Here is a 12,642-nt window from a genome sequence, read left to right on the forward strand (position 1 = left end):
TGTTCAAAATAGTAAACTGTGTCTAACTGATGAGGCTGGGGGATGCAATGCTGCTCCACAGAATGCTACATAACAAATAATATATTAAATGCTAGTATTAGGCCAGAATGCCTTCAAGTGCAGAAAGTGTGTAAATGTCACTACTAATGTAGAGAAATTTGATTTACAATTAAGATGAAACACATCCTGGTCACAGGATGTAAAACTGCACGGCATCAGTATTGTATTTTGATGACGCCACTACAGAAGATAAAGATACAGGATTAACAAGATGAGCCTATGAAGACAAGCACTATAGGAGAGTTCAGTAGAACACAGTTAGACACTGAGCTACAGTCAAAGAAACCTTGCTAACGTCAGCTTAGTTGACTAATGTTAAGCTATTTTAAGTTAGCTAAAGTTAAGCCTCTGGTAGGGAACAAATGGCCGAGCTACCAATGTTAGTTAGATTAATACGTTATTATTTATGATGAGTATTACTGATAAATCGTTTCTATTCATTTGCTACAAGAAAGCTAGAAACCATCTAGCTAATGTCGAGACTACAAGCACACTAGCCGCCTCAATACCACAGCCACGAGCGTACCTTGACCAATTGGCATAAAGCTGCTTAAGAAAAGGTGCCATGATTGGTGCGCTGACAGGAACCGCCCCTCGGCAGCTCTGATTGGCTGGAGGTTTGTCACAAACATTCAGACATTTTACAGCGAGCAGATGTTGAGCGCGCGCTGCGGAGCTGAGAGCAGAAATGATTTGCGCGCACGTGGGAGTTTTGAAGGTGAAGAGCATGATTGAGCAGGTTTTCCAGTTTTGAATGAAACCAGTGTGTTTTGTTGGGCAAATCCGAAGGCGTTTACCTGCGCACTTCGTGCTGACAAGTGCGTTCAAGTTCATTAGCTGCGCGCTCAGAGCGCCGCTGTCCTCTCAAACCGGAACATTCCTCTCAAACATCAGGATCTTCTCTCAAACATTTTGGCACAAAACTAACTCCATATAAATCATAGGCAAGTTGGCATGACAGCACTTTTTACCAGCAAGGTTTACAGTGCAGGCCATAAGTAACTGGACAGCAGCATGGTGTTATGTCACTGTACTCTACCACATTAGATCTGACTTGACACTTTGACTATGAGGTTGAAGTGCAGAACAACAGTTTTAATTCAAGATTATTACTCACAGCTTATACATTTTATTTATTGGGCGACTTATATAAAACCACACTTTCATTTCAGGGGACCACACGTAATTAGAGGACTGGCTGCTTGGTTGTTTCTTGGCCAGTTGCATGGTGTTGGATTATTAGTTCATGCAAAGAGAACTAACAAAAGGTCTACAGTTGACTCCAGTGTGGCATTTGCTTAAAAATGAAGAATAAACATACCATGGTTTGCATCAAAACAGGTTCTGCTCAAAGGGAAAAAAAGAGTATTTAGTATTTAGACATGTACGACTTTGCACATTGAGAATTACAGATGACATGCAGTGAGACTCTTTTTTTTCTCTTTTTTTTTTTAAAAAAAAGAAAATACTCTGCAGTGTAGCCTACAAAAAATATAACAATTACAGGCCTACAACATGCCTAACTGACTAAGTGGTAACTAGGTAGGCCTACCCATCTGGACAACCTGAAGTGGGCGCTGACCAAAATTAAAAATGTAACCATTGCTACATTTGTTGTAAACATGCCTACCCATCTTCTACATTGTTAGAAACAAAGGTTCTGTGCAGGTACATTTTTGTTTATCAAGGTACAAACAATGTAAATGTACCCTCAAAAGTACAACAGTGGTTGTAAGGTCCAGTTGTGTCTCTTAAATACGTTTTTCCAGGTGAAAATTACATATTTGCATCTTTTCATAACCTAATGTTTTAAAACAGAACAATGAAATAAAAAGCCTGTAGACAAGGCAGGGTGTGTGGAGTCAATACAGCTTAGAAAATGTAATTTCGATGGATAAAGGTACACTTATGTTCCCTGACTAAAGGTACTGAGATGTAGGCTTGAGGGAACTGCTGTACCTTTTTTCTGAGAGGGTACAGCAGTGCAACAATAGCTGCGAGAATGAGATTTTGCAGTCTAAAGATTAAGAAGACCTCCTACTGATGAGGTATCTTGAAGGTGGGAGGAACTTTTGAAAAAGTACATGCATTCTGGGACACGGGCAGGCTGTTGGAAATGTTTTTAAGATAGCTAATGTTACTGCTAGAAAGCAGAATATCACGACTGTATTGATTTGTCTCTACATCAGTACATTTGTTTTTTGCCATTGGTGGCTTATCAATGATTATGTGATGTATTTGCGCAATGCATGCTGGGTATTGTAGTGAGAGAACACTGATTGACTAATATGCAAAAAGGACACAAAATAGTGAATTGCGTCTAACTGGTGAGGCTGAGGGATGCAATACTACTCCACAAAATGCTACATAACATGACAAAATAATATTTTAAATGCTGCTGGCTAGAATGGTGATGTGGAGGAGTTAAGGATAGCCTATACTGTGCAAGCCATAAGTAACTGGGCAGTAACATGATGTTGTTTTGTCTCTGTACTCCAGCAGAACAGACTTAACTTTTTAACATTTTCTAGGTTACACTGCAGAACGTCAGCTTTTATTGGAGATTAATACTTCTGAATTGAGTGAACTACGCAGAAATCACAGCTCAATTTCAGGGGACCACAAGTAATTGTATAATCGGCTTGTTGGTTGTTTCCTGGCCAACTGTGTGTTGTTGGATTATTAATTCATGCAAAGCAAGCTGACAAAAGGTCTACAGTTGTCTCCAGGTGTGGCATTTGCATAGAAATGAAGAAGAAAGAGGCCAGTTGTCCAATTACCTCTCCTGAAATGCAGGAATATGTCAAGAGCTGTGAAAAATAGGCTCTGCTCAAAGTAAAAGAAATGAGTAGTATTCAGGCATCACATGCAATGTGACAATTAGTTTCCTGGTAGTTATTTTTTTTTAATTTACAATGCTGACATTTTTGGTGGATCAACCAGTAGCTACTGTACCAACAAAACGTAACAAAAGTGGAGCCAGAATAATGGTCATAACCAGGGCCATAAATGCTGACATCCAGAAGACGTACATTGATGTATAGTGGCCCCAAACTTTTTTGGACACTGTAACCATTTAATTATTGGAAAACTTTATTTCTTTAGGTTATTTCATATAATGTTTAACAAAAACACCTCTAGTGCAACATTGGGTTGACAGTAGACTCTTTGTGTGGAGAAAGCCTGGAGAATTCTAAGCAGACCACAATAAGGGTTCTGCAAAACACAGAGGTCAAAATATCAGTCTGGGCTGTTTTTTCCCACAGTGGTGATGGTGAGCTTGTGTTTACTGATGAAAGTATGAACTCAGAAGTGTGCAAAGGCTAGCCAAATTTTGAAAGAACACTTTGCCCAAAAGAAAATTACATTCTTGGAATGGTCTGTTTAAAATAAGTGTCGCTTGATTTGACACTTCCGAACAATATGACCTTAATGCATGACCTTAAGTATGGCACAGATGTCCAAATACATCTGCATATTGATTGTTTATCAGGCCTTTTTTCTGCATATTTAAACTTGCGGAGTCAGAATTGTTTACAGCAGTGGTGAAAGGAACCAGACGCTTAAAGGGTGTCAATACCTCCCATAAAGTTGTCACATTAAATTGTTACAAATATGTTCCCTGAGACATTGTTTATGTTTTTTTTTTTATTTTAAAAATCCAATTATGGTGGAGAGGTGTAAGCAGGGTGTTGTGAGGAAAGTAGTCCCCAAATAGTCCCTTAAGAAAATATTTTCAGGTTTACCTATATTCTGTTACTACCAACATTGTGTGTAAACACTCAGTGTAGGCACGAGAAGACACTGGTGGTTTTGCAAAGTAAATAAAATGGCTATATTTGCATCGTTGACATCACCATCCCTGGTTTCTATCACCACCACTGTAAAGAAATACGAGCCGTAAAGTTTCTCTACGATGCACTTTCACATCAAACCACTCTGAATGAGTCTGACAAAAGTCCACCTCTATCTCCAAGCATATTTTCCAATTCCTTTTACTGTAATTCCATTAGGCTGGGGCTCTGTGTTGCAGCCTTTTAATCCAACTGGGTTAATATGGCCTTGACCATAACAAAAGTGGACCCAGAATGCCACCTGTATGTTCTCTGTCTCCTGTAGTTGATGTCATTTTTATATGAGCACACTACTAGACTGAGCCTGCTCTTTGGACCCGAAGGAAGAAATCTATTCTTCACATAAGGGGAATATTCTTTCATTTTTTTTTCATTTCCCTTTTGTATCTTGCCTTATGTTGTATTTTGAAAGGTGTATGGGTGAGAGAGCGTGGGTAGAAGCAGAAGGGCTGATTTTTCTGGATAGACTGATAGCCCTTATAGATTCACAGTGTGTGGTGAATGTGTAATCACGCAACTAAAATAGCCTTGAGCGTGGATGATGACGTGAGAAAGTAAAATGTAAATGTGTCTAGTGAGTGGGGACTGTTCAATAGCGGAACAGCTGTACTAGTCATTGCCTCTTAAATCCTGCTGGGTTTGATTCTTGGGCTAAAATTAAACTTTCCTCTCGTCAGTCATCAAACAATGGCCCATATACAGTTAAAACAAAGGTAGTGGCAGCTGATGCTACCCTGTCAGTGCTGTCTATGCTAATATGGCGAGCCTGAGGTTCGTTACAATCTAACACCTAGCTCCACAAGCCATCTGCTTTGGCTTCCCTGTTTTCATTGACATGCAATTCACTGGCTAGGTATAAATTTGCAGTGAGCATGGAAAATTAATGCATGTGTCAATGATGAAATGGCTTAAATTACCTAATTATGGTATAATCAGTTTACTCTCATTCTTAGCTGTAGCATTCAGGAATGCAAAGTGGGTTTATTATTACGCTTTCATTTCCATACAGTTTTATTTCAGCGAACAAAAAGCGTGGGGATTCTAAATAAAATTATAATTCAGAATGGCACAGGCTAGAGTTCTACCCACAACCAAAGAGGTACTTAACATCACAAGTGGATAGTGACTAATACACACTCTGATTTTATACCATGCATAAAAAGAATTTTCATCACAGCAAAGTGTTCAAACTTCATGCATCAAATCTTGCAGCCATCATCAGTGTCCATAGGCCACCGGGCTCTGGCCAAATAGCCCACACACAGTGGTAGTGCTGAAGACGTCAGCAGTTCACTTACAAGAAAAAAAACAAACATCACAACCACCACCGCAGGTCTGGGAATCAAAGTCTGCTACGCCTTTCCTCCATCCTCTTTCCTCATCTGCCCGCTTAAAAATAGTCTATCAATTAATAGACTCTTATACACAGTATAAGCAGCTCCCATCACTGGGCTGCCCACCTCCGGTCATTCACTGCTCACGTCCAGCTCCCCCACTTAACACTAACCTAATAATTACGCTACTTACATGGCTAATGAGGGAAGGCATGCCTTTTTTTCAAAGGTCAAAACCCTTAAGCATGATGGTGAGTGACTAAGGATGGGCGATACTGCAGTTTTTTTTTTTTTCGATACTGTGATATGGTGGGTTCTCATTAGAAGCTGGATGACTTGAGGTTTTCCATAACTCAGCTTAACTTGAACTTGACTTAACTCAAAAAACAGAAAGGGGAAAAACAGGCTAGCTCTTGGCTTCTACTGTTAGCTGGCTAGGCTGTCTAGCTTGCTACAACAACACACAGTTCTGGCAGTTCCTAGCCCTGGCCTTCACAATAAAAGTCCATACAAAAGAACTGAGTATAACAGTTCCAATGAACTAAATAGCCTAAGCTTCGCATGCTCAAACAATTAAGTAACAGCTACCCAATCATTTTTGGTTTGATGTGAAATTGTAGAGAAACTTACTAACTCAGATTTCTGCAGTATCTACAGTGGAATATAACCATTTTATTCATGGTTTATATATATATATATATGTATATATATATATATATATATATATATATATATATATATAAATGAATGGAATCCCATTTTAAGTGGGTGTCATTAGTAAAAAAATGGTGAATGCAAGCATCTGTAAACATATATTTTAAAGACATGCATTAGTCTTAACGGTCCAGTGTAAGCCTATATGTGCCTGTTCATCAACCTCATAATATTGTGCTCCTCAAGAAATAACAGGTATTTCAAGAAAGTATTAAACCGTTAAATGATTAAAACAAGATAATAGTTGACCTGTCACTGTATACTGGCATAATGAATGTGTTTCTATCCCACACACTTATTTGCTTCAGTTTGCCCCTTTCTCTGTTTTCAGCACCAAATACACAAGGAATTTAATTACAGCAAATAAACTGAACTTTCTTACTAGTTAACAATAGTGAACTGCTACCATTAGAGGCATTTAGTTTGGGTAAAAAAATGGAATTAAAACACCTCTAAGCTAATGCTAATTTATGCTAACACCCCATGAGATTTCGAACAGTAAGTCACTGCTAAGCTAACATTGGTGCATGAGAACGTTTCTTGACGTTTCCAGATTAAACATTGACATCTGAAGCTTGTAAAGCACATTACATATTTTATTTGAATTTTGTAAGAGACATATGTTACCATGCATGTAGCATTTAGCATTTTTTGCAAGTCTTTTTTGTGTACATTAATTTCTAACAGCTGGCTGAAACCTGATTAGAGTTTAAACGCAGCAAGCTTGATTACTCTATTTAACACAAATGGCTTAAAACTACAGACGTGTATTTTTCTAGCTCCTAGAAACAAGTAGGTCTTCTCTGAAGGCCTAAACGGCCCTGAGGGTTTCCATTTGGTATCGATATTTTTATATAAGGATTGGTCCTCAAAAGAGAAGCATCAGGATCCAACGTAGCTACTTCAATATCAGTTCATCCCTAGCGGTCATGTCTCTTTGGCGAAAGAAAGAAGCAGGAGTCATAAAGGGAGCAGATGAGGCCTGTAGTTTCTGTCATTTCTTGAGCGCTAGAGGCCTTCCCCTTGCTAAATAGCTGATGAAGGTCTAACACATTCTCCACCTGTTCAACAAAAGTCTGTGAGGAGATGTAATTGCATCATGCTGAGCAGGAGAGCCACGTGACTTTCAAAATCTAATTTCAGCTTTGAGGGTTATTCATTTCCTCGAACCAGCACACTAAAAGAGATGTAATTACTCTTCAGACCTGCATGCATGCATGCGTCTGAATATGCGTAATGGGCTAGAGGTGGTCATATCCTGCTGATCTAATCTGCAACATAGCTGTATACAAATCAAAGAGAGGAGAGGGCAAACTCTTCTCTACATTATACCGGCCAGGCCTGAATGCTTGAATATATGAATGGCATGGAACATCATGTCGTAGTAGGCTATTAAACAGTAGTAATAGTAGTAATAAGAGATACTGACCATAAGATATAGTAATAAGAGATAGTGACCATATGCAAGAGAGTAGGAAGAGAGGAAGCACATTCAACAAAAATCCTGACATTATTTAGTACCGAGAAAGCTGTAATCATGCAAATTACAAAGTATAGACTTGGTGTACTTACCAGAAGTAGAAGGCATTGGAGCACGTTAAAACCATCATTTGGTTAGCTGTACACCTTTTTTCAATGTCACAGTGTGATCTGAAGCAGTGCACGAATGTAGGCTTACAGTGTACAAACTATGCCAAGTTGAATAATGTTTGCATGCCTGGCTTTGTATCCAGCCAGGTTAATAATTGACAATGGTTACACACTGCCCTCTGGTGGGTGAGAGGTCATTTACACACCTGCTGGACAACAGCTTGCGTGCCTGTAAATGTCCTAAACCATAGTGAGCTCAGAAAGTTGCTGTCATGTCATTGAATGAAACGGGAGATGTATGACACAGAAGGGCCATATTGACTATAATATTGAGATTTTTGCTGATAGATACCATCAGTGGTGTAACTACCGAAATAGCTGGCTATCTCAACCCCTTTCCTGAGTTTTGCACTAATTCTATCTTGGTTCTATTACTATCCTAAAAATCAGTGGCCAGACAAGAAGTCTAGAAGTTCCCAATGCTTGTATGATGTTTTTGCAAAATGCATGCTGGGTATAATAGTGAGAGAACACTGATGCACATAAAAGCAATACAAAATTGTGAATTCTTTTAAACCAATGAGGCCAAGGGATGAAACACTGTGATACATAATGCAGCATAACATGACAATAACATATTAATCTTTTGTTTTAGGCCAGAATGCCCCTTTAATTGCTTCTGTACTGGGGCCAATAAGATTCTAGTTACACACAGAGTTTGCTACATCTGCATTGATAGAGGATAATGGTGTATCAATAAATTAAAAATGGAGAGGCATGTATGAGGTATAGGCTACTAAACAGCCAGTGCCAGTTTATTGTGTTGATCTGAAGATAATAAACAGCAGTTGGGGCAGATTGAAAGAGTGCACACAAGTAAGTAGATTCCTTTGAAATGATCAATTAGAGATGGAAAAGAGCAGCTTAGAAGTCTTAAAGTCTAGTCATACAGACTAGTAAAATACAAACCCAATTCCAAAAAGGTAGATGAAATCCTGATAAAAACAGAAAGCAGTGATTATTAAATTCAGTTTTATCTGTATTAAATTGATAATGGTACAAAAACACAATATTTTATGCTTTACCTTATAAACGTCACCGTTCTTGTAAAAAAATTGCTCATTACAAAATGATAGAATATGGGTTGGTGTTGTCATGTTGAAACAAGCATGGGCGTCCCTCAAAATGACACTGTCTAGAAAGCAACATATGCTGCCCCAAAATGTGTTCAGTGTTAATGGTGCCTTCAAAGATGTGCAAGTTACCCACTAATTTCCCTCAATACCGTGACAGACTCTGGCTTTTGAACACGACATCCATTATTTAAATAAACAATTTGAAATGTTCACTCGTCAGACCACAATACACCTTTCCACCGTGCATCGGTCCATTTCAGATGAGCTTTCGCCCACAGAAGTCGGCGGTGTTTCTGGTTATTGTTGACATATGACTTTCACTACGCATAGTACAGTCTTAACTTGCATATGTGGATGCAGCGACGAATAGTGTTCATTGACAACTGTTTATCAAAGTATTCCTGAGGTCATGTGGTGATTTCCATCACAGAAGCATGCCTGTTTTTAATGTAGAGCTGTCTGAGGAGTCATGGGCATTCAGTTGTGCTTTTCAGCCTTGCCCTTTATGTTTTATCTGTTGATGTTATTATGCACTGTATTAGGTGAAATACCTAAAATCCTTGCAATTGCTCACTGATGAGCATCATTCTTAAACTGATGGATTTTTACTGATAAATTTTTGGCAAAGTGGAAAGCCTTCACCCATCCTTGCTCAAGTACTCTGCCTTTCCTGGATACTCCTTTTATATCCAAGCATGCTTGCATTAGCTGATTAAGATGTTTAATGAACATTTTACTGCATTCCTAGTCCTAATTTGCCCCGTCTAAACCTTTTTGGAATGTGTTGCAGGCATCAATTAAAGAACGAGCGTAAAAAAAACTTAAACATTAAATATTTTGTGTTTGTAACTGTTTTTGTTCAAATACAAGTCAGTATTACTACTAAATTATAGTTTTCTGTTTTTATTTGCATTTTAGCTACTGACCCGATTTTTTTGGAATTGGGTTTGTAAGTTTGCAAGGTGATTTGAAGTTGCCTGTCTATACATCCCCATGTGGGAGACTGTTTAGAGGACTTTTGCTTCTAGGGGAGATCTTTTGCCATTACTCTAAGGAGCCAAGACATATAAAAGCCCTGCTGCCCCGCTCTTCAGAACAGAAAGTGTTTAAATGGCAACTCTATCCATGCTATGGCCCTTGAAATGTCAGAGGCAATGAACGTTTCAGCCAGAGTTAATGCCCTTCCTGAATGTCCTGTTGGAGATAATTCCTCTGTGTATAAAAGTTTTGCATCAGGAGTCTATAGCTTTTACTGAATGAGAGCTGAAGGTCATTGTGGCCAAACTGCATGCACAGAGGTATAGCCAAGCTTGAGTGGTTTTGACCACTTTTAGACAGAAGGCCATTTTGTACAGATCAGTAAAAATCAACAGCTATGTCTCAATGTCTAGTCTACATAAGTAGCAGTTTATGTACATTTCTGAAACTTTGCTGCAGTAACGGCTTCTACTCTTCTGGGAAGGCTTTAAACTTGACGTTGGAATACTGCTCCGAGGATTTAACTGCATTCAGGCACAAGAGCATTAGTGAGGTCAGGTAGTGACATTGGATGATTAGTTCTGGATCAAAAACACCACCCCAACTCATCCCAGAGGTATTGGATGGTGCTCCATCAACTCCAGAGAACTTGGGTCCATTGCTCCACAGCCCGGTGCAGGGGTGCTTTTATACTCCTCTAAGGGGACCTTAGAATTATGTGTGGCTTCTCCAGAGCATCCCATTCTATTAATTATGCTTTTCTAACTGTTTTCTACAAGCTGTGTGTGTGCAATTGAATGCCTGTGTCAACAGTGGGTGCACCTTAACTAAATTCACTAATTAGAAGGGTGTCTGGGTACACTTTTGGATACATCGTGCTGTAAATAGACTGTCATGCTGCTTGCATGGACCACCAAGTGTATTAGATGAAGTAAGAACCCAGTTTAAGGTCAGACAGCTTATTATCTGAGCAACTAGGCTGAAATATAGCAGGCTAAACAGCTCCTCCATCAATATTCAGTATTTACTGAGTAATTCACTGTAAAACTACAAAATAAAAAGTAAAGAATTTGTTACTCGAATGTCTTACATGCTTCAAATCCTGTGTTTTTGGTGAGATCTAGTATTAAACCCAGAAAGGGAATGTATGTGGCACCAGTAGCTTGAGGCTAACACAATGCAGGAAACAACACTGAGACGCTAGCAGAAATGCACAGTGGTGTTGTGGTGGTAATTTGGTGACCGAACAATTCTTGGTGAATGTTTGCATTAAACACTGCTAAATTATATTTTTTTTTAAAAAAATTATTATATGACAAAAAATGTAAAAGTTTGTGGAATGACCACGGTATACAATGATGGGCGATTGTCGCTTTGCATCATGAAAAACACCCCTAGACAGCCATCTAGTTGGGAACATTAAAGTAGTAGAACATTGAGACAAAGTTGACTGTCATGCATGCAAATGCATGCAATATTATAGGTGTCCATCACTTCATTTATTTATCATTTAAATGTCTATCCCTGAACTGTACAATGGGCTTAACAAAAGAGAATTATAAAGTAGGTCTGCATGCAAATGAACAAGTTACACATTAACAGCATGCAAATGAACACAAGATTACGCATGAAAATATGTAGGCTAAACTGTACAGGCTGCACAAAGGCCAGGATATTGTTTAATCATGTAGTAAAGGAAATGGAAGGATGGAGAGACAGTTCTAATTAGAGAATTCAGCTCATTTCAGGTGCTCACAAAGCTCATATCAAGTTCAATAGAAAAGTACTGACCAATAGAACAGGACGCTCTGTAACAGCTGCACAAGCCTAAGGTCATTATACTGAATGTCAGGTCCTGGCTAGAGGGGCATAAAGTCCCCCAGCATTGGGCTGTGGAGCAGCGGAACTGGAATGAGCCGGAGTACCATTTGCGATGTAGAACTAAACATCCAACATCAATACCTGACCTCACTAATGCTCTAATGGCAATGCAATCAAATTCTCACAGCAATGTTCCAACATCTAATGTAAAGTCTTCCCAGGCTTTAGCTCAGTAATTGAGATTTTCAGCACATGTATACCCTTACTCTGATTTCTTTTGTTTTTCTCAGTTTGGAAACAGCAAACAGCATTGAACACAACACCACAAGATAGCAACAAAACACTTTTGGAGTGATGCTGAAACCAACTACATGCTTGATAACATGAAGGATTTGAATATTCTTCATCTTCTAGATGATGTATATAAATATTTTCCACTAAAGTGTTGATGTTTATAAAAAAACCCACAGCATGACATTTGACGTTGCATTCATGCCATGTCTCATTCTATGAGTGGCGGGTTGCAAAGCAGAAATCTGATTACTACCTTACTCCTGTAGACCTGAGTCTTCCCATTATCTGATTACCCAAAAGCAGGTAAACACATTGAACTAATTATTGACAAAATCTGATTTTGGACATTGGACAGACATGAGACATTGGATTAGTAAGTGTACGTAAACACACTCAATATTAAAACGAATTAGAAGAAAAATTATGAGCAGATATATACAAACTTTAAGATATGTAGGCCCGGTTTCCCAGGAAGGGTTTAAGCCTTAAGATATAAGCTTGGACTACACAGGATTTATGAGGTTTTCCATTGAAAGGAAAATATAATCAATGACTAGGCTGTCCAGGAAACTGGCCCATAGTGTATGACTAGCAGTCGGTCCAAATAACCTCCACATCTCAGCCATGTTGCAGCATATAAACTTGCTAAAACACTAATGGCTTCATTTCATTTGTGCCCAGTTGAAAAATTCAGCACAGGGAGTTGGAGGAGCATCTTTGTCACTTTTCAAAATGTCAGCATGTAAAACAGCCACATCATGATGCACCAGCAACAATCTACCTGTGGTAAAAAAAAAAATGCCCCAAATGTTCACGCTAAATCAAATGATTTGATGTGCATATACTGTAAGTGTAACTGAC

The sequence above is a fragment of the Colossoma macropomum genome, unplaced genomic scaffold (assembly GCF_904425465.1).
Source record: "Colossoma macropomum unplaced genomic scaffold, Colossoma_macropomum, whole genome shotgun sequence".
Lineage (NCBI taxonomy): Eukaryota > Metazoa > Chordata > Actinopteri > Characiformes > Serrasalmidae > Colossoma > Colossoma macropomum.